The 27,254-nt window shown below is 38.1% G+C and overlaps 1 long non-coding RNA gene across 1 annotated transcript; it reads left to right on the forward strand.

Annotated features, from left to right (window-relative positions):
• Nucleotides 1–1,286: 1,286 nt before the first annotated feature.
• On the forward strand, nt 1,287–26,741 carry LOC134608932 (uncharacterized). The gene is made up of 3 exons (XR_010090774.1): nt 1,287–1,372; nt 20,993–21,204; nt 26,692–26,741. It is a non-coding gene; the product is annotated as an uncharacterized LOC134608932 (long non-coding RNA).
• Nucleotides 26,742–27,254: the final 513 nt, after the last annotated feature.

Here is a 27,254-nt window from a genome sequence, read left to right on the forward strand (position 1 = left end):
GACATGGAGACACTGGGAGACTTTGAGACCTGGGAGACATGGGGCACTCCCAGTATTCCCATGTCTCCCAGCCAGTGTCCCTAATATCTCAGTATCCCCATGTCTCATGTGTCCCTGGTGTCTCAGTGTCCGTAGTGTGCCAGTGTCCCTAGTGTCTCAGTGTTTCCTAGTTACTTAAAGTCTCCTAGTATCCTAGTGTCTCAATCTCCCCTAGTATAAAAGAAAAAATCCCAGGCACTCACTGTGATAGATTTAAGCAGGTTTATCGGACAACACAACGTTTTGACCTGTACTTAGGTCTTTATCAAGTCTCCAGTGTCCCCTATGTATCACAGTGTGCCCTGTGTCTCCCAGTGTCCCCTCGTGTCTCAAAGTCACCCAGTGTTCCCAGGTCTCCAAGTGTTCCCTAGTATCACAGTTTCCCCAGGTCTTCCAGTGTCCCAATGTCTCTCAATGTCCCCCAGTGTCCTAGTGTCCCTGGTGTCTCTCAGTGTCCGTATTGTCTCAGTGTCCTTAGTGTCTCAGTGTCCCTAGTCTCTCTGAATTCCTAGTCTCCCAGTGTCCCCATGTTTCACAGTGCCCCCAAGTGTCTCAGTGTCCCCTAGCATAAAATAAAAATATCTCAGGCACTCACTGTGATAGATTTGAGCAGGTTTATTGGACACCGCAATGTTTTGACCTGTACCCAGGTCTTTATCAAGTCTCCAGTGTCCCTTATATATCACAGTGTGCCCTATGTCTCCCAGTGTCCCCTCGTGTCTCAAAGTCACCCAGTGTCCCCAGGTCTCCAAGTGTTCCCTAGTATCACAGTTTCCCCAGGTCTCCCAGTGTCACAATGTCTCTCAATGTCCCCCAGTGTCCCAGTGACATGGGGACACTGGGACACATGGGGACACAGACACAAAGGGACTGGGAGACATGGGGACACAGAAATGTCCTCTTTTTGTGTATTTTCGTCCCTTTCGGCAGTTCTGGTTATGTGATTTGTGTCAGTGGCCCACACATTTACCCCATCCATAGACTTCCTGCTTTACTGGACACGGCTGTTAGAGGGTATGGATATACTTGAAAGGTGAAAGCGTGAGATAAACATAGGGTATGTGGTTTTTTTTTCATGGCTGCATCCTATGAGTTTACCTACAGCACCATCTCCATCAGATAGATGACGCTTAGGAGGTAGGACTGTTTTAGTGTTTTTGGTCAATAAGATTTTGTAATTAGGCCCATCATAATTGTCAGCACCAGGCCCACTGGGCTCTTAATCTGGCCCTGCCCACAACCAGTATACTGCTGCATGGAGGAGGGCATAAAATAAAACAAGCGTGGTTCGTCTAAGTCTCATACCCTACATGTGCCATTTGCAGCAATGCAGGTAAGACCACAATTACAGCATAAATCTCCTATTTTTAAGCCCTTGGCAACAATTGTGTCCATAACGCCTCAGTAAAAAAGCCCCTAGTTTCTCTTAATGTCCCTAATATATGAATATCACACACTGAGGCGAAGCACCCCCTGAGTCTATTTCTCCTCCGATTATGTTACTCCTCCTCACTGCAAGGGGAGGAATGTCCAGGATGATGCATTAAAGATATTGCAAATAAATAAATAGTCCAGCCAGGAGCATCTTATTCTGGTTCACCGGGACTAACCTTATTACATAAACTTCTGTAGATAAACGTCTACATAAACATGAGCTGATTTATGGAATAACCCACAGTTCCAGTCATCATGTAGGATGGTTAGACCTGCATTATAAACTGATAGATTAGTAACAATAATGCAACTGCTATCAGTTTATACAGCCCTAAAATCACTTTTTAGTGAACGAATGGTACAAGGGAACCTGATAGTAGGTCCTCTGCCTTTCTCATTTAATTCATATATTGTATTTGATGCTGGTAGGTGACCTTTAATGGCCATTGCAGTGTTACCTAAACCTGGTTTAGAAATGTGTATAGGGATTTGGGATAGTACACAGGCATTGTTTATATTTTTGTTATATTTAAATCTACATCTCACAGACAGCAACATTAACCAGTAGGTGGCAGTAGAGGCTTAATAATGTTTAGACAACAGTCATTATTTGAATGAAGTACCCATTCTGTGTTCTTCCTATCATAAATGTGTGTAATTTTTTGGAGCAATTTAGCATGCATAATATGAAACAGAATATATATACATGTTGGTCAAAATAAATATGCTTGATGGCTTAAACATATTAGAAATTAACCAATGTATCAAAATATGTCATATTTTTTGTTAATGAATCTCTGCAATTAGCAGACTGTATTGTTCTCATTTTGCTTGATTAACTTAAACATTTGCATCACAAAGATACATTTGTCTTGTTTGTGACTTCTTAATTCCATTGTACTTAATAAAATATTTCAGCAGCACATAATAATTGTTCACCACATAATTTAAAATCATAATAAGTAAAAAGAACATCAAAAAGGGCTTAGTTTGAAATATTTAAAGTATTCAGCAACTGTAACGAAAATATACCCCAACACTCAGGATTCAACTCAATAGAAGACAACACAGAGGGGAGATACGTCTATCGGACCTTAGAATGTCCGGACTCGACGTATATGAGAGGAGTACAGAGTCAGGAGCGATCCGAGGTCAAGGGCACAAAGAGACAGTGTAAACTAAGACTAGCCGGGGTCTGGTACACAGTAAACAGCAAGCCGTCAAACAGAACAGATAAGGATAAAGAGATAACGTAGTCAGAAACAAAGCCAAGGTCAAGTATGAAGGAACACAACTGAACACAACAAGCGCTAAAGGGAACTGAAACAGAAACCACGATAGGGCAAGGAACTAAGGGAAAAAGGTGAGTATATATACCTAAACATCTATTTTGATTGGCCCCTGTCAGGTCTTTGCCAATTTAGGCTCCCACTGTCCCTTTAAGCGCGCGCTCTTAGAGTCAGGCGGGACACGTGACCGCTTCTCGCGGTCACTGCTCGCCTTACTGTCACAGACGGCAGATGAGCAGCAGCAGGACCGCGCGCGGCTTGAACAGAGGACCCCGGCTGGCCCCTGGAAAGGGTAAGTACCGCTACAGCAACAAAAAGGTAAAGGTAATAATATATTGCTTAGCAAAAGAAATTGTCTGGTTTACTCCGCATTCCTAGAATACAATGGTTGGTGATCCAAAAAGCATCAGAAGAAGATATTTTTTTTCTTCTTTTTTTGAAGAATATTTTTTTAAATAATGATATGCTACGTATTTTGGATTCCAGCATGCTTAGATTTATTCTGTGTTTTACTTCTGTTCAATTTAATTTACAGCTGCTATATTTGATGGGTGCTACTATACGAAATATCATCTTCAGACATTGAATCCCCTTTAATCCTCCAGTTGGCTGTTTAATTATAAAAACAGAGACTATGAGAACGTTGAAAACAGACAAAAGCTTAGAAAAACTCAGTAGGTTTCCCTTTCAGTTAGTACCCCCTCAGATCAGAAAAATATTTTTTGCTGTTGTAAAGAGAACCTTTACCATTTGCATATCAGTCTAATGCAACCCTTAAAGGACCACTCTAGGCACCCAGACCACTTCAGCTTAATGAAGTGGTCTGGGTGCCAGGTCCAGCTAGGGTTAACTAATTGTTTTATAAACATAGCAGTTTCAGAGAAACTGCTATGTTTATCAATTAGTTAAGCCTTCCCCTATTTCCTCTAGTGGCTGTCTCACTGACAGCCGCTAGAGGCGCTTGCGTGATTCTCACTGTGAAAATCACAGTGAGAGCATGCAAGCGTCCATAGGAAAGCATTATGAATGCTTTCCTATGTGACCGGCTGAATGCGCGCGCAGCTCTTGCCGCGCGTGCGCATTCAGCCGACGGGGAGGAACGGAGGTGGAGAGGAGGAGGAGAGCTCCCCGCCCAGCGCTGGAAAAAGATTAGTTTTACCCCTTTTCCCCTTTCCAGAGCCGGGCGGGAGGGGGTCCCTGAGGGTGGGGGCACCCTCAGGGCACTCTAGTGCCAGGAAAACGAGTATGCTTTCCTGGCACTAGAGTGGTCCTTTAAGGGAAGTCCAGAATGGAAATGCTGAAAGGTCTCTCTGCACAAGAGATGCAGCATCTAGGACAATCATTTTAGCCTTCTTTGGGCCTCGTCAGTGAGGTGTAACTGACAATCCTCTAAGCACAGGGTTCACATTTGGATTACCCATTTATCATTGGAAAAGTCCAAGCAAATGCATTGCAAAAAAAAGAGAGTATGATAACTCTGACAACGGGCAAAAGCTTAATGAAACTCAGTAGCTTGTCCTTCTGTTAGTCCCCGCTCAGCTCTCAAATATGTTTGTGCTCAATTGTGCCATTACAGATAGAACCTATACCATTTACATATCAGACTGATCTCACCCATAAGGGCAGTCTAGAACCAAAATGTCTTTTAGTAAGAGGTTCCAACTGATCAGAAAAGTGGTGTGAAACTCTAAAAGTGGGCCAATCACCATGGAAAACAAATGGCTCTTTTTTCCGTTATGATGGCTCCTAATCTATTACTCAGCATTACATTTTGATTACAAATTAATATTCATTTCCCAATTAAAAATGTAAATGTCCCTTTTGTTACAGTAGCAAAATGACCATTTAGGTACAAAATGTATGAGACAGAGTATAGAAAAGCACATAACAGGTACTAAGGTATAAAAAGAAAGTGTAGTAAAATTCTGCTCTTTTTACCTCCCTGAAAAGTTAGATATAAAAAAATGAGTAGGTTGTTGTAGAAGAAAGAAGGTTGTTGTAAAACCAAATTGCCAACCTTCATTAGAACATTTGATGGATACAAGTGGGGCTCTTATGTCATAAACCCATTAACATTTGGGGAGATGTGGGTGATATAACATCTGTGCAATGGCGTCAAGAAACAATAAGCAACCCCCCAAAACATATGTTTGTGCAAGTAATGCCTAGTGTGTATGCCACTTTGTGTGTTCAATGAATATAAACATGTGTTAATAATCAGTGTGTGTTTATTCTGCAGATGTGCTATACATTTTTTTTTCTTTCATAGGTTTAATTAAAAGGTTTAAATCAATATCTGGGATTTTTGTGACTATTATGTAGGTGTGTGTGCATGAACACACGTGATTATGTATGTATTATGCATAAACACACACAAACATGCCTAATGAAATGCATTTCCTCTCCAGGTGGCATGTAACCTATGTACACCACTGCATAAATATCACATCATAACATATGCCCTTTTTAACAAAACATTAAACCATTATTATAAAAATTCTAGATGTGATAGAATTATATTATATGAATGCAACAAATAAATAATGGAGTTACTATTACTATTCAGTGTGTACAAACAAGTGCACACAAATGCAATAAGGTGAAAGCAGGCTCTACACTTAAGTGAAGGATTCCCTTAATCTTCACAGTACAATACGTGATAAGAACAGAATATAAGTGGAGCTCTGAAATACCTGAACAGATGAGTATTGTTGATTAAAGTGCTATTACAATAATCTGCAAATAATAAACAATCAAATCATAGTGTAGATAGTTATTACAACCAAAGGTAAATGAAGTAATCTAAATTGGCAACTCACAAATATAGAGCCAAAAGACCACCTGGCTCTAGTGAAAACCGCCTTGGGATCTTTTAAGGGAGATCCACTGCTCTCTTTTGGTCTCCTTCTGGTCTCCTCCACATCCAATTTGCATATAGAGACGAACAGCATATAGAGACGAACAGGATAACTCCAGAGATCTATTCAAAAGACATGAGTTGACACATTTAGACTGGAAGAAACGAGATTTAGTCTAAGGCAAAGGAAAGGGTTCTTTAGAGTAAGAACAATAAGGATGTTTTCTGCCTAAATATGTGGTTTTATCAGAGTATGCACATATGTTTAAACAGCAACTGGTTGAATTCTTGCAAAAACATAATATTCACGGATATCATTTTTAATGTGTGAGCTAACAGCTTCTTGATTCAGGACAGGGGTAGGCAACCTTCGGCTCTACAGATGTTGTGGACTACATCTCCCTTGATGCTTTGCCAGCAATATGGCTGTAAAAGCATTATGGGAGATGTAGTCCAAAACATCTGTAGAGCCGAAGGTTGCCTACCCCTGATTCAGGAGATATCTTTCTGCCATTAAGGGGTGGAGAAGGATTTTCTTCCTAGTTTGTTGCAAAACTCTTCAACCTGGGTTTTTTCCTTCTCTTGGAATAACAGCAAAAACAGAGGTGAGAAAGGTGAGAAAGGTTGAACTAAATAAACACAAATCTTTTTTCATTCTTTGTAACTGTGTAACTACTCTGTTAGATGTTCTTGTTTGACCTTTAAGTCTTCTCTTAACACTACCATCTCGTCATTGTGTGTTTTTTTTTTTGGGGCATATCTACTAAACGTTGATTTTTATTTATTTTGTATTAGGGCATTACAGTGTCCCTTTACATGATACCATTAAGAGAAGTTCAAGCTTATAGAAAAATATGAAAATGAAACTACTTCTCTTCAGCGGATTAAGGAAACCTGCACAAAGTACGCACTTTGAGTCTGGCAGTCAGTATGAATAAAGCATACATAGTTTCTGTGAAATTAAACAATGTTGGCTGTGCCTAGACTGAACTAGATTGTGTTGTAATTTGCTAATATAACTTTAAAAGTAAAATACAAATGACGTGAAAAAGATAGCACCAGTTATAGGTGATTTTCTATGTTTTAATCAATGTATTTAATGTATTGTAATAGAAAATAAAAAAAATGCCGGATTATCAGAAATTCTTCTATTAAAAGCACTGTTCCCAAAAAATTTAATGGGACTCTATGTCTAGACCTGAACCCATTATTATTTTCTGTGCACGTATTACTTTTGTATCACTACTTTATTTTTTTTTTAAATATATTTTATTTTTTTCAAGTATTTTCTTAAATCTTCACATACAATAGCTTTTAAATTACAATACATGTATTCACTATTTCAAAACTTTTTACTTATTTCCATACATAGAAATACATATGAATTTACATGGATTGCAGAGTAAAAATACATACAAAAAAAAAATCAATCAAACACATTCGCTCGCCCCGAGGAATAATTTTTACTTTGTTACTTATTGTCCAGTTATATATCTACATTCCTTATATCTGATATTTATACTAAACACATTATATCTTATTTTCCTTTGGGCCCCATTCATGGCCAGCCCTGATGCAATAGAAAGCTCTGTGGTATGAAAGGTATATTTGCCTGGCAGATTGCGTATATTTGATCATTAATATCCTTCCATACATTTTTTAGCTGTTTGCAGTGCCACCATATATGGAGATAGTCTCCTTTTCCTGTTTCCCATCGCAAGCATTTATTTTGCTTATCTTTATATATTTTAGACTGTTTTTATGGGACCATATATCATCTGTTTACTAACTTATAGAAATTCTCAACAATAATCAAGCAATGTACAGTTTTATTCACATTTACTATAGCCCTAGTCAGATCTGCATCTGTGATTTCTGTATCAAGATCTTTTTCCCACTTGCTCTTAGATTTCCACTCGTAGTTCTTCTGTAGCTCTTTTAGAAATTCATAGCATTATGTTTCCTTTCTGTCTGTGATTATTAAGAATATTTCTTAAATTGTTAACATTTTCATCTTCTTTAAATTCCAGATATTTCCCCAAAAAGAATTTGATTCTCAGATATGTGAAGATCTCTTTACTATTGAGTCCAAATTCTATTTGTAACTGATTAAATGACTTAATTTCTCTTGTATCTATACATTCTTTGATAGTCTGAATTCCCACCTGTAGCCATTTACTAATATTAATGTCTTCAATATTCCCCGGAATCACCTCCATGGATAAAAAAAAGGAAACAATCTATATTCTATTTTATAATCTTTTTTAAATTTATTCCAAACTTTCAAAATACTATTAATGATCAATGAATTTTCTGGAGCCACTATTCTATTTTTATTTTTATATTTTTTTTGTTGTCCATAATAATTCGGAAAAACTTTCTACTCCTACCATTTCTAATTCTATTTGGTACCAGGCTTAGTCTTTTTGATCTCTACTTTGGGTGGCGATAGCATGTGCTAGCATACAAGCATTATGATATTCTGTTATATTTGAAGCTGCTAGTCCCCCGTCTTTTTTCTTTTTTGATATCAAATTTAAATTTATTCTGGGGTTTTTCCCCTTCCAAATAAATTTAGAAAAAGCTGACTATCATTTTTAGCCAGGGTATAGGAATTTGTACCGGTAACATTCTAAAAATATAATTCCACTTGAGCAGAATATATGATCGAATCGTATTTATACGTCCTATCCAAGAAATTCTTTCAAAGTTTTGTTTGTATATTTTATGAGTGGAAGAAAATTTACCTCAATTATTTTATTTATGTTTCTTGGAATTGTAATACCCAGAAACTTAATATTGTCTTTTGCCCAAGCAAATCTATATGTTGTTTTGATAAAATCTTCGCTATCCATCTTACTTGCCATTATTGTAGTTTTATTTATATTTAATTTATAATTTGAATATTCACTATAGTGACCCAATACCTTAATCAATTCCGGCAGAGCTGACCTTGGATATTGTAAAGTAAGCAAGACATCATCAGCGTATAAGTTAACTTTATGCTCTGCCTTTTTTATCTTGAAACCCTCGATCTTTCTATTTTCCCTTATTTCTTCTGCCAAAGGTTCAATGGTTAAAACATATAATAAGGGCATCCCTGTCTGGTGCCATTCGTAATATTAAACCATTCTGCAACTATACCTGGTCCTACCATCCTAGCTGAGGGCACTGTGTACAATGCCATAATCGCATCATGGACCGGCGTTACTAGGCCATACGCCGTCAGAGTATCGCTCAGAAAATCCCATCTGACCCTGTCGAAGGCTTTCTCCGCATCCAACGACAGGGTCAGAAGAGGGACATTCATCCTTTGTGCTGCATCATGGGCATCCAAAACCTGTCTAAGGCCACCTGCTGCTACTCCTGGATTAAATCCAACCTGATCCTGTTGTATCAAGTCTGAAATACAGGCGATCCGCTATAATCATAGCATAAATCTTAACATCTGAATTTAGAAGAAATATGGGCCGGTAATTTGCTAATATCTCTGGATCTTTATCTGGTTGTATTACTACTTTAAATATGATTGCAAAATTATAAACATACATCCCTTTTCTCTCTTTCTTCATACTAGTAGCTCCTCTGCTGTACAGGATAAAGACACACTTTATAGCCTATCTTCCTATGGATCCACATCATAGCAAAGGGTCATAGACTCGTGTGTAAGTGTTATGTCTGTTATGCATTTGACGGGAGCAGTCCAAGAGCCAAAAGAAAAAAACAAATCCGTAGTTGAGGAAAGCCAGGGGTCAGGTCAGGCAGCACGGTTTCAAAGACCATGGAACAGGCAGAGGGTCAGATACCAGATAAATCAAACAAGGCAGGATAGGCACACTAAAGTTAACACCATAGTTAGCAAAGTAGAACTAAGCAATGAGGTAGAGGTATACTGAGATTATATAGGGGAGGGGTATCCACCTTTCACATTCTATTGATTAAAAGGTGATTAGTCCTTTAAACAAGTTCACGTGTACTGTACCTTTAAGAGGCTGGCGTTCAGGCGCGCGCATGCCTAGTGAAAGTGAAATCACACGTGATTTTGGCTGGGGATTCCTGCTGGAGAGCTATGTGTCACATCCTGGCCTGTTCTGCTGAGATGTCTGGCCTTGGCTTCTGGTATCCAGTACTCTTTTTACAATTCTTGTTTAGTTTTTCTTGGGGATTTCTGGTTTTCTATTCCATGTCTGGTTTTCTTTATGCTGCGTTTTCTGGGTTCATTCCTGTATTCATCCCGGGAATTCCCAGTCTCCAGGATTCATTTAACTGTTTGTTTTCCATTTTCCTTTTGTTTCAGTCTGGACCTGCAGCAGTGTTTCAAGTCTCTACCCTTTCTTGCAGGTAAGTGCTATTGTGGTTTAGCATGGTTCTTTTAGCGAACATTAGGCAGTGTGGAACCTGCCGAATATGGGGTACATTGGCGTTGTGGCAGGCTTATGCAATGTATGATCATATAATGTATCTAAATCCCCATAGTTTTCACATATAGTGCTTAGTTATTTCTCCTCTTGTTTTGCCTATTATATCTTGTCTTGTTTTATTTTGTATTCCCAGACCATGTACAGTCCTGTCCTGTCCTGCCCATGTTATGTCTTAGTTTCCCTTATGTATTGTGTACTTGTTCTGGGTTTAGCTCTCTATCCTTCTCTGGTTCTGGGTTCTACTAGTTTTGTCTTGTTTTCTTGTTTGGTGCCTGTTCTAGTCTAGCCTTGTTTCTGTACTGGATACATACTTGCTGCAGAGGCTCCCTATCCAGTTCATGCATATCATCTAACTCCTAGCTCTTGGGATCCGCAGTAGCTGTATCAGGGACCTGGTATGTGGCCGCACAAACGTTGGCGCTCAACACCAGGGTGTGTGTGGTTACTCTGCACCAGGCCCTGATAAATTCATTTCCACGCTGAAGACTCCCAAATTCTCATCAGGCACTCATGGGTCCCGGTCCTCGGCGTGCACTGAGGAGTGATTCTTGCACTGAAAAAAGATTAAATGGACAAGAAGATGGCTCTCCCTTATAAAGGGGTACTATTAGGGGAGTATTGTCCAGCCTAGAGCTAACTCTACTTTTAAAGTGCATTGAAAAAAATTATGGATGAATAGTAAAGATGTATAATATTTTTTTTCCAAAGTAAGATTCATCTAGTATACCTCATTGATCATAGGGTAATGATAAAATGGTATTTCAGACAATTTCTGACGTTTATAAGCGAGGCAATTCTAATCTACTAAAATACTGTATTATATTTGCATTGGTAAAGTGAAAGTATTTTGCCAGAAACCCTTATTAGAAGATATTTCAGCAAAATGACCCAGAAGAGGATAAATAATACAATAATTTCACATTTTAAAAATAAAAAAAACCAAAAAAACTTTGTATGCAAGAATCTGGAAAGTCCCGAAGGTGCAGTGCTGTCTAATGCTGCTGGTACTGTAATAACCCTTTTAATAATTTAATAATTTTAACTTGGAGAGCACATACACATGCAATTAGACACATAACAGGGGACCTATGAAGTACAAGTCTACATTAACAAAATCTATAGTTGTACTTTGATTGATAAAAGATGTATTCAGAAAACTGTAAAGACTGCTTAACCAACACATGAACGTCTAGTAGCTAATTACTGTGGATCTATATGATTAAACACATTAGTAGACCATGCAATAATAATACCTTCAATAGTGATGACAGCAAATATTAAAATATAAATGACAAAATAGAATGAGTTCAAAGTATGTAATGTATACAATTATATAATGTATAAGAGTGAAAAAGAAGTAACCGTCAAGATAAAGGAAAATGAGGGAGGTGGAGGGGGGGGGGGGGGGGGGCAGGGGGTGGGCTGTCGTAGAGAAATGGAGGGGAACAGGTGGAACAAGGGAGGTGTAAGAGAAAAAGTAAGGAAAATCCCATTAGTAAGGCTGATCATGGTAAAGAATGAAAATACCAAAAGTAACTAGAAAAAAAAAAAAAATCATTCAAGGCATAGATCAGTGGAACATAGTAGACTGTGTGAATTGATGAAAGGAAATAACATGAGTTTTACTAAAGGAAAATTGAGGGCAGAGATGCCATGGCATCTATTCACTTAAATCAGGGTTTACAATTAGTGGGTTCCTCTCCAAAAATTACAACTTTATTTAAACTACCTCATAATAACATTACATTTTTGTCATAGAAGTTATAGTCCTATAATAACTGGAGTAGTCTATCTTATGACCACCCTAAACGTAACTTAGTATATGTATAGAGTAATCTGTCAAATAAAACGTAATCTGTATAGAAGAACTGAAGACTGGAAGTGGAGAATGAACTGGGAAATGGAAGCGAGGGATGTGCTCACGGTGGACAAATGCATATTTTTTTCTAAAATTGCAACAAAAATCTGAATAAAATAAAATACCCAATGAAAATTAAAAAAATAAAATAAATCTATTTTAAGGAAATCATATGAGTGTAAAAATACTGATGAACGAAATGCAGGTTGGAAACATATAATATGATATTAAACCAAGCCTTTTGTGTTACATATATATATATTCTCCTTTTACATCATAAACAGTATTAATATTCTGTCTGTGGTTCTGACATGCTTACAGATCTCGCTGCCTTTACACAAGGCATTTGCTGTCTACATGTTCCCTAATGACTGCTTTTTACATTTGTTACATGTCTATATGAAATATAAAAAAACAACATTAAAACGCCCTTCAATCATTCACTTGTGAGAAAAACAGCAGTATTCTATTGTGATCCTGCCCAATGTGTCTTGTAACGTGCTGCTAAAAAAAGAGAATAAAAGAGGCAATTCAAGGGTTGAATCTATAATATTTATTTGTGCGAGACCGCCACAGCACACATGTAATTCCCAAAATGTAACATAAAAATGAATTTAAAAAAAAAAAAGTATTCGATTATAGAAAAAAAACGAACACTTAGCAAAAGTAGATAAACAGTCAAAAACACATTCAAAAATATGGTTATTAGTCCCATCCTGCTTGGACAGCTGTCTGATTATCCCTACTCTGAAGGCCTCTTTATGCTTGTTTCTACACTGATCACTCACCTCAGCTGTGTAATACAAGTGTCTATCAATATGGTAACATCACGACCCGCAGCACACTTAACCCCTTAAAACCGGAGGGCGTACTATTACGACCTATTCTAAGCGGCTCTAAACGCCGCAGGGCGTAATAGTACGCCCTCCTTTTTTTTTTTTTACTTACCTGGTCGCTGGGAAGCCCCCCGCGGCACATCCCACGTCCTGCAGCCCCCCCAGGCCATGTGAGAATGAGGTCCTTGCAAGGACCTCACAATCACATGGCCGGGTTAGCTGCCTGGTGCATTGCCAGCAGAGGGACTGCCTGTAATGTCTGGTAGTCCCCCTGCTGGCTGGAAATAAAATAAAATTAATTTAATAAGTGTAAAAAATAAATAAAAAAATATTTAGATAATATATATATATATATATATATATATATATACACATATACATACACACACATACACTGTCTAGGTGTATTTTACTATTAATATATATAATTATATATATATATTAATATCAAATTACACGTAGACTGATACTGATTAAATATATAATTATTGTTATATATATTTACATATAATATAGAAAAATGTAAATACATTAAAAAATAAAATAAAAAAAATAATAAAAAAATTATAATTACAAAATATATGGATGTGTGTTATTTTGTTCTAACTGTATTGTGATATTAATATATATATATATATATATATTTATATCAAAATACACGTAGAACGAAATAATATATATATCTATATACATAAATATATACGTATATATCACTATATATATATATATATATACCTATATATAAATAAAAATATTTAAAAAAAATTATATGTATATATACATATATATACACATACGTATATATATACATATATTAATTCTACATATATATTTATGTAATATTTTTACATAATTAGGTATCTTAATTAATTACAATTAGCGGGACCTGGCTGACAACCCATGCTGAAAGTATAGGGAATTTAATTTGCTAGCACTATATTTAACCCTATAACTTTCCAAGACACCATAAAACCTGTACATGGGGGGTACTGTTTTACTCGGGAGACTTCGCTGAACACAAATATTAGTGTTTAAAAACAGTAAAATGTATTACAACGATGATATTGCCAGTAAAGGTGAAGTTTTTTACATTTTTCACACACAAACAGCACTTACACGGACGATATTATTGCTGTGATACTTTTTACTGTTTTGAAACACAAATATTTGTGTTCAGCAAAGTCTCCCGAGTACAACAGTACCCCTCATGTACAGGTTTTATGGTGTTTTCAAAAGTTACAGCGTCAAATATAAGGCTTATGTTTCATTTTTTTCACATTAAAATTTGCCAGATTGGTTCCGTTGCCTTTGAGACCCTATGGTAGCCCAAGAATGAAAATTACCCCTATGATTGCATACCATTTGCAATAGTAGACAACCCAAGGTATTGCAAATGGGGTATGTCCAGCCTTTTTTAGTAGCCACTTAGTCACAAACACTGGCCAAAATTGGCATTTTTTGCATTTTTCACACACAAACAAATACTAATACTAACTTTGGCCAGTGTTTGTGACCAAATGGCTACTAAAAAAGACTGGACATACCCCATTTGCAATACATTGGGTTGTCTACTATTGCAAATGGTATGCCATTATGGGTGTAAATTTAATTCCTGGGCTACTATACAGTCTCAAAGGCAACGTAACCAATCTGGCGAATTTCAATTTCAAATGTAACATGCTATATTTGACCCTGTAACTTCCCAAAACACCATAAAACCTGTACATAGGGGGTACTGTTTTACACGTGAGACTTTGCTGAATACAAATATGTGTATTTTATTGCAGTAAAAGCAAACAGTATTATGACATTGACAGTTAAATTGTCATGTAGAACTAAAAAAATAACACAATTTCTTATTTTCTCCCATTTTTTTCAAAATAAATTGTGTTTCATGGCTAAATATTTGATATTAAATGAAAGCCCTGTTTTCCCTGAATAAAATGATATATAATAAGGGGGGGGGGGGTGCATTTAATATGAAAGAGGTGAATTACGGTTGGACAGACATATAGCGCAAATGCCAGGTTTTGTTTACGTTTTGTTTTGTTCACAACGTGTACATTTGGCTCAGTCCTTAACAGGTTAATAACCCTCCTCACAAAAATAACCTACTAATTTGTCTCTCTTACTCTTCTCTTCTTCTCCCTTAAGTTCTTATTTCCCAAGAATGTACAGATGAGAAGTCCGCCTGAGAGACATAGGGCATGACTCTCCAAGAAGGGCGTTAAAAGTTGCAACAGTCTTGTCAACATTGGCCCAAAATAAAAAATGAGTTTCTATTGATCTTGACCTGTTTTATATTGTTAAACTTAAAAAGGATTTCACAGTTTGCATTGCACAATCTTGGCGGAAGATGGGTTTATTCATTCTGCAAAGAGGACATTTTTAAAGTACTAGATTGTCCAATGAATACTTGGATTCTATGTCATATTATCTGTTGAATGAAAAGAAAGAATTTAAAAAAATAGTAAAACCATAGATATTTCAAAAAAATTACACCAGAATGTTTTTTTGTATGTGGGAATAAGCCCACAAACAGTAAGTACTGTTACACCTATCACCTGTACTACATATTTCTAGTGTACTCAAAGTCCTTTCTTTTCCTTCCGACTCTCTATCTACTAGGATAAGCCATTATGTTTGACCTATAAATTTAATGTAGGAGAAAGGTAAGCGCTGGCAGTTTAAATCTAATAACAAAGGTGCGGATAGACAGAATATCGGGCTATGGGTTTAAGACCCAGAAGCATCATATACAGCACTGCTGGATGAAGTTAACAAAGAAGTTAAACTAGCAAGCCTAAACAGAGCTATTTTAATTTTTAACTTTTTTTAAAAAAAATTGCAGGTAAAGAGCTTGTGCTGTAAAATGTTAGTTTTGCATGTGCTGATTGGTGGGCACAGTGCGAGACACAAAAAGCGTGCAAATTCTGAATTAATATATAGGGCTGCGCAGAGCTTATACCTTGCTTGTGCTGGATGGACTATGAAGAGGAGTTAGCATGCATGGGCTTTATCATAGCTGTAATCACATGCAACTAGCCCCTTCTTGATCCTCTGGCTGAATGGAGAAACTCCTGCAAGAAGTAGTGTGGAGAGCGGCGGCTATTGGAGGAGAGAACTGGCTTAGGACATGCCTTACAGCCACTCCGGCAGCGTGAGAAAATGTGTGACATCAGAGTGGGCAGAGAGATGGAACATGCATGGCAACGTCATTGTGTCATTCCGATCACGTGACCAACAGTGATGTTCAGTTAAATAGACATTCCCTAATGTTATTGTTTTGCATGTCGGGTCTTGGATGCAGAAAATCCTTATTAATTGTGGATTGTTTAAAAAACATTTTTTTCATACAGTAGATGTTTCCTAATGCCTGTCTCGTATGGTTGGAAATCGTGCTGTGCTTGGCATGGGTGTGTAGATGGGAATTATGGGCGCTAGAGCGAACTAGGAACAAGATTAACCTGGCTATGTCCAGATTGATGTTCTTGTTTTTATGGATTTAGTTACAGGCATGCTGAACTAGAAAGAGGTAATGACGGTCTTTTTAGTAAAAACTTGATTTATTTATCTGCTATTGGTAACAACATATTTAAAAGTAGATTGAAAACAACTGAAAAAGGACATTGTGTGGACGGCTGAAAAAAAGGTTTAGTCCTTTATTTCGGCTGTGGGGTGAGGTTATTCTCTTTCAATGGTGGACAGATATGTTTTTTTGTTTTTTTTTGCTGGGTTTGAGGCGATGAGTTTTTTGGTTGATGGGCTTGGTAAATTATGTTTTGGATTAAGCTTGTAAAGGGTATTTGTTTTTATTTGATCGAATTATTTGAAGGCAAAGGCAATTATAATATTAATAAGGGATACTGAATACCCAAAATGTGCATAGTGATATAAAGTGCTCCAAAAGTGAAGTTAAAATCAAGTCAGTAGCCCAATTTTTTTTTCTTTTATTGAAAGATTTGCATGAAACATTGAACATGAATATGGTAAGAATATTACATCATTTGGTGGTGATACAATAATATAACGAACGTCTGTGGTTTAACAGTAACTTCTGGTCTGCGCAGTTAGTACATGGTATACTAGACAGTTTAGGGTACATCATAAATACGGTACGTTACACATGTGGAGTCAACAGGTTTCTTTATAACTAGGATTTTAAGTATGCATTACCTAATAACATTTCTGTAAAGCTCCTAAAAATCCTTAGATGTGTGGCCCTTAGAGGGATTATCCCGAGTCTGGAGTGTTGTTTTAGCCATCTGGTGTACAACTGTCTTTGTGGAAGTCTAAAACTATATTTCAGCGTTCAGGATAGCATGTTATTGGTCCTAGTTTGTTAAAGGGGAGTATATATGATGTTGGGTTTTTACTGAGTGCTCTCTAGATATGTTGGTAACCCAAAATGTTTTGACCAAACACAAGGATCGAGTGTGGAGTGGCTGTCTTATATATTTATTTCTGTTACCCAGCCGCAGTCCACATTGTATCTTTTTTGTATATGGGTGTAATAAAGTTACTATTTTTGTATACATGGGACATTAATCCTCCTATACATATGAATTGTCTCTAAGAAAGTTATTTTTCTGTTTTTTTTTCATGTACATATACCAGTACTGAGTCCCCCCCTTGTTAGGGTCACTCCCTCTCTGCTTATAAAATTGTATTTCTAGGGTCCAAGCCCTCAGTTGTTTTTTTGTCTCTGGTCCAACAGGTTTGGATATAGAAACAAAAACTCCTTTTTACTTTTTATAAGATGACGTAACTAGTTACAAAAGCGTGGCAATGCATAAAAATGAACCTGCCATCCAGACATTGCGAAGATGACAAGTTTACCAAAATACATTTACCACTAGTCCATAGGAGTGCACAAGTAAGATACTTGTTGTGCCCAGGCACACCATAAAATGCACGGCTGTCACATTCTTACTTTGGCTGGAGTCTGAAGTGCAGAGATGTTTGCTCACCCTTGCAGTAACCAGGTAACAAGGTAAGAAGCTACGTGGGCTGTGAATTTGTGCACGGGGGCTAAGCAGGAACAATAACCGGGTATGAGGAAACAGACAAGGGCAAATCCAGGAGCGTAGTAGGGCAAGGTTCCAAAGCTCAGGCAGACAGCAAACAGGCAATAACGAAGATCCAGAAGCAGGGGTCACAAGCCAAGTCAGTCTTAAGCAACAAGAAACAGGATACAGGATACAGACCTAACAGGTCAGGAAAGCTGCAAAGTCTACCCCTCAAACTTCAAGTGAGCCTACGGCCATACTGTCACAGGTGGCGGTCCAAAGACTGGGACCCCTGTATGCCTGATGATGGTAGGAGTCACAACATGGAAATGAACTATCAGGGTCTGGTGCAGGGTAACCATGCACCTCCTGGTGTTGAGCACCAGGGTTTGTGCGGCCACATACCAGGGCCTTGATGCAGCTTCTGCGGATCCCACAAGCTTAATATTATGCAGATATGTATCCAGTACTAGAAACAAGGTAAGACTAGAAAAGGCATCAAACAAGATAACAAGACAAGACTAGAAGAACCCAGAACCAGAGCAGGACAGAAAGCAGAACCCAGAACATGTACACAAGACATGCAGGAAACAAGAACAGGACAAGGACAGGGCAGGACAGGATTGTACATGAATTGGGAATACAAGACAAAATTAAACAAGACAAGAGATACAAGGCAAAACAAGAGGAGAAATACCCGAGTACTATATATATGTAATAAACATTGGAGATTTAGACATACATAAATGGCCTAGATGTATGCAGCCCACCACTGCACCAAAGTACTCCAATTATGGTGGGTCCTAACTGCCTAGTTATGCATGACTAAAAGTACAACAATAAAACACCCACAGTACTTATCTGCAAGGAAAGGAGCAGAGGAATGAAACCACTGCTAGCAGGAACACACTGAAACAAAAAGGATAAATGGCAAAGGAATGGGTGTGGAAACAAAAAACTAACATTTAAATGAATCAAGGAGACTGGGAATTCCAGGAACGGAAAAAAGGAATGAACCCAGAACACCCAGCATAAAGAAAACCAGACATAGACTAGAAAACCATAAAAACCAAAAACAACTAAACAAGAATTGTAAAAAGAGTACTGGATACCAGAAACCATGGCCAGAAAAGATCCGCAGACTTTAACAGAACATGATAACGGCTTAATTGTCCTCCCTGTTCCCTGTCTAGGTCTCCATGTGCACTTTAGAATGAGATCATGACTATGTCTGTAAAGGTTTGTATTTGTACATCATTTTTCAAATTAGTATTTTCTAAGTAAAGTTTAGACAATATGTTTGTCTAGGTGCATACCTTAATGTAATTTGCTGCACAAGGCTGTTCGCTAGTTTCTGCATTGTGCTGGTGAAATCACTGGACACAAATCTACATTAAAAGGTACCCTTAGTAGTTGATTGCTGTCGGAGTAACTGTTATTATTTATTTATATAGCACATTTAATTGCAACGTTGTTGCCCAAAGTGCTTCACAGTTACATTAAAACATACAGTTACAAAAACATTAGCAGGTGCAAAAGGGCCTGTCTATGACATCACTTGCTGCTGCAGCCTGGCACAGGTCAGAGTATTTTTGCGGTTGCCATCTTCAATCCTACAGTGAAGAGCTTTATATTGTGAGAATCACAAGACCCAGACCTACATTTTGATGTATAGTATGTCTCTGAGATATTAACAATGAAGGCACAGTCGCAGTTTAGAAATCGCCCTTCAAATGTGAGCTTCGCAGAGTGGAGTTTCAATGAATGTCAATGGACTGCGTGAGTTGCAAACAAATGGTCATATTGTGAAAACTATAAGGACTATGGCTTAGCTGTGGACATTTGTAGTGGCAGCAGGGATAGCTGAATGTTTTGATATAAGATTTGTGTAGGTGGGCCTGAAAATGAGGGAGTGATGGCAGTTTAGAAAGCATGTCCTGATGCACGTTTTGGTATATTTTTGTCTATGTAATTAATTTCATAATTGAAGGTTAAGGTATAACAATTACAAATAATCATATTGTAAAAATTGGAACTAATGAAAGTATTTACAAATGATGATTTTGGTATGTGATATTACCTTAGATGAAAAAGATACAAAAGGAATAGAATACCAATCTCTGATGATCATTAATAGCTACCATCATGGTTTACCTTTCTTTTCTTTTTTTTTCTCTCTAGTTAAGTTCTTGTTATGTTATGTTTTCTATATTCTGATCGGAGAAAATAACGGCAATAGAGTAACAAATTGTCACAAACACCAGCTGGAAGCACCAACAGTCAAAAACCCTGCAGAGACCCAGGGGCACTCGAATAAATGGAACACAGACTTAACCCCTTAATGACACATGACATGTGTGACATGTCATGATTCCCTTTTATTCCAGAAGTTTGGTCCTTAAGGGGTTAAAGCCTACAAAATGTACTGATAAATGTGTAACTATGGAAGAGCCTAATACATCATTAACCGCATAACCGTTGACTCAAAAGACAAAAATGTACTAACCTGTGCAATGTTTCCTTTCTGTAATGATCAATTTATGCCACAAAACCAAATCAATAAACACAGAAGGTTTAAAAAAAAAAAAAAAAAAAAAAAAAAAAGGTCTAACCTTTTCCTATATAACCATTGAAATCATCATAGCTTAATTGGGTGCAGTGTAAGCCACGATTGGTAAAATAATGACACTTACTGTTGTATGTAAAAAAATTATTTTCTTTACATATCAATAAATCATATAATATGATATTCACATATCATAAATGCTGCTTTGGGAGTGGAAAGGATACGTTTTCAGCATTCATTTTTATTTTATATTACATCATTATTTTTGAATGAAAAAAAAGGCTTCAGGTCTCAAAGTTTGGTTTGCAGAAAAAAATAAGAACCTATTGTTTCCTGTGCGCATAATTAATGTTTAAAAAGATTTCACGCTGTGATCTCCCTTTCACCATGCTAATGACTCTGGCTTATGGCTGGTTTTAACAGTGATGCTTATAAAATAAAATGTGTAATGAATAATTTTAATGAGAATAGTGTACACAATATGCCAAAGTCTACTTAATCCAATTCATTTGTGAAATATGGATGTTTTATGAGCGGTTTATAAGCAGTCATGGTCATATTTTCCTGTGTCTATTTAGCATTAATCTTATGGAAATACATACATGGAACCTTTCTGCATGACTGACCTTGACAATTAGGCTGCATTTATCTCATTTTGTTTTCTGTTTACTTTGATTTTCCAGTGCCATCAGACACAGAGGTCTAATTCGCTAAATGCCGAATATGCTTTTGGAATTTCGCCTGATTGCATTCAACTCAATTTATTTCATTAACAACAGAATTGTAATTGAACTGAACCAAATGGATCTCTCCTCTTTTCAAACTGATCTCATTGCTGCAGTTAGATTAATTTAAAAACAGCTCAACCGAATTACAGCCAAATTGCAGCCAAATTGTAAGTAATAAAAAAAAAAATGCCGCAAATGAAGTAGTAAAGTGTGGGGAGAGTTAGGGTTGCCTTAGTATGCTAAGGTGACCTAGGGTACTATAATTTGGCTATTTGTGAACAGCCGATTCACTCATGATACATGGAAAATTGGCTGATCTCAACAGACTTTTGAACTGTAACCAAACGGAAGTTGAAATAACCAAATTTGCGAATGGTTAAAACAGCTGAATTGTCTGGGTGTGGTGCACGGTCAGATACGCGAGGCGATTGACAACAACCCATTACCCGCTGACTGCCCTTGTACACAACGCAGACCTAGCAGACGGACTGAAACCGACTGACTTAGCTGGGTTTCAGGGCTCAGACTGTAAATATATTCGCCAATGGCACATAAACCTTAAAGCTGTTACGGACTTGATCACAGACAGACAGCCAATGGCCCTAGAGATGTTCTGATACCACCAAATACACACCTACTACAAGGCGATGAAGGGTCGACGACAATTCCACAGAACATATACACAATTTGAGACTTACTGCACAGCTAGGGAACACAGAGGGGTCTCAGCCCTATATGCCTTACTGATGATGGGAGAGGACGACAGATCTCGGGGATTCATATCCCGACGGGAAAGGGAAACAGGAGTCACACTATCAGAGAATGACTGGAATAAAATATACATACTAACACATAAATGCTCACTTGGAGCAAAATACCAGGAGCTAAGCTACAAGCTCTTAACCCACTGGTACAGGACCCCAGAAGTGCTAGACCGAATAAACCCTGACAACCCCGACATCTGCTGGCGTTGTGGCGAAGAGGCCGGCACTGGTCTGCACATCTGGTGGTCGTGCCCGGTGATTACCTCCTTGTGGACTATGGTAAACACAAAAATATGCGAAATCACAGGCACAGACCTCCCTCACCAACCACTTCCTATGTTCCTGCATCACACAGACAGCACGGTGTTGACATACAAAACATTGCTCACAATGCACTTACTCACGGCCACGAAGTCCCTGGCCACTGAAAGCAACTGGGTGCCCAAACCTTTCAGCAATGGGTGGTCACAGTTGAGGAGATACACACTATGGAAAGTATGACTGCAGACCTTAGAGGTGGCTCCGACAAACGTGCCCTGAAATGGTACCCCTGGACCGAGGGGGAGGGAATGCAGAACTAGACGCTAACTAACATCAGGACATAGTCCTCCGGCAATGTAGAGGAAACAATGACATCCCAAACAAGACACCGGGAGGGAGCAAACCACGACACTAGAGAGGGGACACTCACAAGCTCTGACCAACAGAACTGATGTTGTTAACCGGGATATGGCATGCAGCGGTGGCAATAAAAGATAAAACTACTACTTGTTTCCCCCCCACCTTTTATTTCTTTACTTCTCCTTCTCTGCTCTTCTCTTTATCCCTACCGCACTCTCTCTTCACTTTTTCCCCTTCACTGTTTCTCCCCTAATTAACCCAACCCCACCCCTATCCCGCTGGTAAGACAGCGCAGAAGCAACTCCAGCCCAAAAGCATGGAGATAGCCATGAACCCAAAGAGGAAAACAACACTCGCAGCACACACACCCTGAATTCACTAAAACAACTTAACACAGGAATGAGGGCTTACGTTTTGAAAGTGGATATGTAAAGCTACTGGTTGACTTAATAATTGTATGTAAAATGCTTCTACTTCACTATTTCACAATAAGCCAAACTTTCTTGATGAAAATACAAAAATAAAGATTGTAAAACAATAAAAACCTAATAGTATTCGATTGCTGTTCAGCGTTTAGAGCAGGAGTAGGCAACCTTTTTGTAATACTGTGCCAAAAGAAGATTTTTTTAAGTCCCTTGGCATGCCAGTCCTAAATTTATAAATTGAGGTGTGTTGCTGTTGCTGTTTTCAGGTTGAGTTGTTTATGGGTTCTACCGTTATTTGTAGCATTGTATTTGTGCGTATGTGGGCTGTTATTGTACAGTATAAGTTCATGAGTAGCTTGTGGTATTGTGTATGATACCTATGAATGTGGGCTGTGTATGGGGGGCTGCTTTTGGAATTTTGTGTGGATGATATGTGCTGGGATGACTTGATCTGAGATCACTTCCTCTAAGTGTTGCAGTGTGTAAATTGAGGATTGTCCCTCACCATCTGTAATCACCACTCACCTAGGGCAGCACAAAACCAGGATACACCACTGCATGGCACACATGCCAGAGGTTGGGGATCCTTGGTTTAGAGTTTAGATACCACAGTGTTTGCAACTCAACAAAGAAAATACTAAAGAAAATAAACAAAAAAACAACTGTTACATCAAAATTAGGGGTATTTACAAATGCAGTTTAATTTAGTCATGGCAATGTTTTTTTTTTTTCAGACCCAAATCATTTAATCTTTAATGTTTTTTTTCTGTAAATTGTTTATTCCAACATTACTTTATAAAAACACAATTTTTAGTTCTGTGAGTAATTTCTTCAGGATAGAGAATTCCCATTATTGCAAAGGCATCCGAGAATAGTCATCATAATTTGGTGTCACTATACTAAGAACATTGAGTTTTGGTCATTTCTTTCAAATACCAAGAGGTAGCTTAAAAACGTTATGTTTTGTCAGCGTCTTCCAATTTTATTATACACACTTAAAGGAATGATGAAAGTAAATTGGATTCAGATATTTATGGCAAAACTCAGGAGGACTATCCAAGACCTTTTTGGTTTTCAAACACATTAAAGAGTGTGAATTAAAAAAAAAAACAACCACAAAACTTTTACACAATAAAACAATGTTAATTGAACAAAACATATCTCACTGGCTACTGCATTTTTCAATATATACTTCAATTTACACGTCAGGGCTTTGTTTCTAAATGTTTTTCATTGTTCATAAACGGTTTAAAGGCACAATATGATAGGAACTACCGGTGTTCAAATAGTGCATCTCTTGTTTTAATAACAGCAATAAAATATTTTAGAATTGGTCAGTGCTTTTCAAACGTGGCATAGCCACTGGAAAACCAATTGTTTCCATTTACGCTTAATTAAAATATTTAGTTTTGTAATAAATAAAACAAATAAAATGTTCACTTTCTTGAGGCACTCTGAAAAAAATACTACTGTAATAATAATAAAACATTATTATTATATCTATATCAAGGGGACCCTCCAAGCTGTAGATGGCCACTTTTGTTAAAAGAAAAAGATAAAGAAAAAAAAAAAAGTGAAAACAGTTTAACTTTTTGCAGCTCATCCACTTGGCAGGTTGACCATTTTATTTACCATTATATGTGACTAAAACCTCATTTTCATCATAACTATGTGTTCTTTAATATGACATTGATAAGTCCTGTTAGATCTCTAAATAACATCATGCCTCTGAAAATATAATATGCCATGTGATTGAAGGTTTTGTAAGCTATGGATCTTGCCTGAATTCCCATCTCGCAAACAAGAATTTGAGATTAGTCCTTACGGAGTCAGAATTCAATAAAATCAATATATTTTCAACTGCATGTATAGTTATGAATGTATCTATCAGTCTGTCTTTAAAAAAAAATAAAAAAATTCTTTATTTAAAAAAAAATACAGAGTAGCAGTAACATGGGATATAGTTAAAGATAGAGTAGATGATCAGGAGTTAAACATAACGTAGTTATAAGCTGCACATTCTTTCAATTATGTAAAGTAAGCGATATAAACAAAGTGGCCATTTGTGTCCTGGTAACAGGTGTGTGACAAAAACTCTGTATTTTATTCACCCAGCTAATTTCCCTATGTTTGGTAGATGGATCTACCAAACACCGAGCACCTCCCTGGCTCATTAACTTAAAATAAACCACAAACTCAAGTGCTCTCTTTGTGTGGCTGCTGTTTTCATTACCAAACAACACGCGCTGGAGAAAACGGTGGCCATCTTGTCACACGAAAGCAGGCAGTGGGACTTGGTCGTCGAGTGTCTGAAACTATAAGTCGGACACTCGACCTTGCGAACACTGGTAATTTCACACTAATGCCTGCTTCTTTCCACAACAAGCCAGGAGAGCGCTGTTCGGTAGGATTGTTCGCACAAACAAGGCAAACAATCGCTACTTATGAGCCAGGGAAACCGTTCGTCTTTTTGTTTGTTTTGGAACTCCCAAAATTGACCGACCACTACCACTGATTCTCTGGAACTAATTTGAGCAGGCACCACGTGTGCAGTCGGTCAGAACTTTACCCCGGTGGCGATTTAGCTGTTTTCGTAGGATCTGACCGCTATTTGGATATGTTAGGCACTTAGATCCAGGCTATCTGGGGATATAATATTTGCGGGGGTTACTCTATGTGTTATATGTATTTTGGGGTAATTTATGTTTTATGATTTGTACCTCTAGTGCCTGGGAGATAATTAGTTTAACTAAAGTACACTAAATTATTTCCCAAACACAGAGACGCCTGGGAGTGTCTTGGGCGTGTTTTGGGCATGTTGTGGGAGTGTCATACTATGTCCTTGCTTGAGACCCCATGCTGGGGGCCTGGGTATATAAGTGGGTCACCTGGCCATAGTAAAACATTCCAGTTGTACTCTTCATCAAGTCTCGACTGATTTTTGGGTATGCGAACCAAGAACCGATTAATTTATTCTCACGACCAGCTTGGATTTCGGGAAAGTACGAATCAGCGTACAATGTGAACAGGCTATAATCACTAAACCTCTAGCTGAAAGTACATGAGGTTTGTTACAAGGTGTAATAGACTAATCATTAGCGCTGGGCACAAAGGTACCAATCAAGGGTAAACATAGGTTTAAGATTTCAAACAATACACAAGGTTTAAACCACCAAAGAGTGTAGTAATTGGGCACTAGATGCCCATCACAGCAGGTTTAACAGGTTATTGTGCAACACTGCAGCAGGGCACTCACTGTGGCAGGATATTTAAGGTCCAGCGTCCCCAGGATGGTAGTCTATTTAGCCAATGCCCATTGCGTTCAGGCAGAGTCCATGGAGGTGAAGATGGTAGCTGGAGTCCCCTGTACTGTCATATTGTGTGTCTGCCCTTCAGGTCCAGGCTCCAGCAGGTGCTTGCCTCTTCCACCAGCAGATTTCCTGCTGTGTATCGAGGGAGGAGGCTTGATATCTGGGGGAGCGATGTTTCCTCCAGGTGCACGGCCTGTGCTTGGTTACTCAAGCCGGTTTAGTGCTCTGCCGAGGCCGGCATCTTTAGGCAACAACATTAGGTTGCAAATAATTCAAGAAGTGGAGCGATATTTAGGTGACAAGCCTCATACCACATGCATATGGGGCTTGTCACCTAAATATCGATCCACTTCTTGAATTCTTTTAGATGTTTTGATATGTGGTGAAGGGTGTCCATGGAAGTGTTGTAGCTGAAGGATTATTATAAACTTTTCCAAATCTGGTGATTATCAATTTTATAAGACAAACTTTTCTGCCCATTTAAAAATTCTATTTTTAGCGCTCCGATATATTCAAATCTTTTGTTTCATTAGGCTGCAAATGTCGTCCGCAGTTTGGCACGAGCTGTCAGCAAGTCTAAAAGTGCCTCTTTTATAGAGAGGTGCCCAAGGATTGCTGTCTGTCTTTTACTTACATGACGCTGTCCCTCAAGGCCGCTACCATGGTCTTCCTGTCAGTCCTCTTCAGCTCCTGTCTTGTCATCTGCCAGAGCCCAGGTCAGTGCTGTACTCTTGTGTGTGTATGTATGAAAGTACAACAATGAGGTCTATGGAGGGTCCTGTGAGACCGAAGGACTCCCCATAGACAAGGCCTTATTCCCCTAAACTTTCACCTGGGGGAAATGACAAAACCTGTCAAAAGGTGTGTGATGAAAGTAACCTCGTCACTGGCTTTTGGATGGGCCTGTTTGCCAGCCTCCTACCCTGTGATTATGGCCCTGAGACAAACTGAACCTTGTCACGGGTTCTTGGAGGGGCCTGCTGGCCAGCGTCTTGCCTCAGGACTATGCCCCCGGCAATATACCTTGCCCAATGCACTTTAAAAGGCTATTTTCATGGGAAGTATGTCCGTTTGTACTCCAGACAGAGAGACCGAC

This window comes from Pelobates fuscus, chromosome 4 (assembly GCF_036172605.1).
Source record: "Pelobates fuscus isolate aPelFus1 chromosome 4, aPelFus1.pri, whole genome shotgun sequence".
NCBI classification, from domain to species: domain Eukaryota; kingdom Metazoa; phylum Chordata; class Amphibia; order Anura; family Pelobatidae; genus Pelobates; species Pelobates fuscus.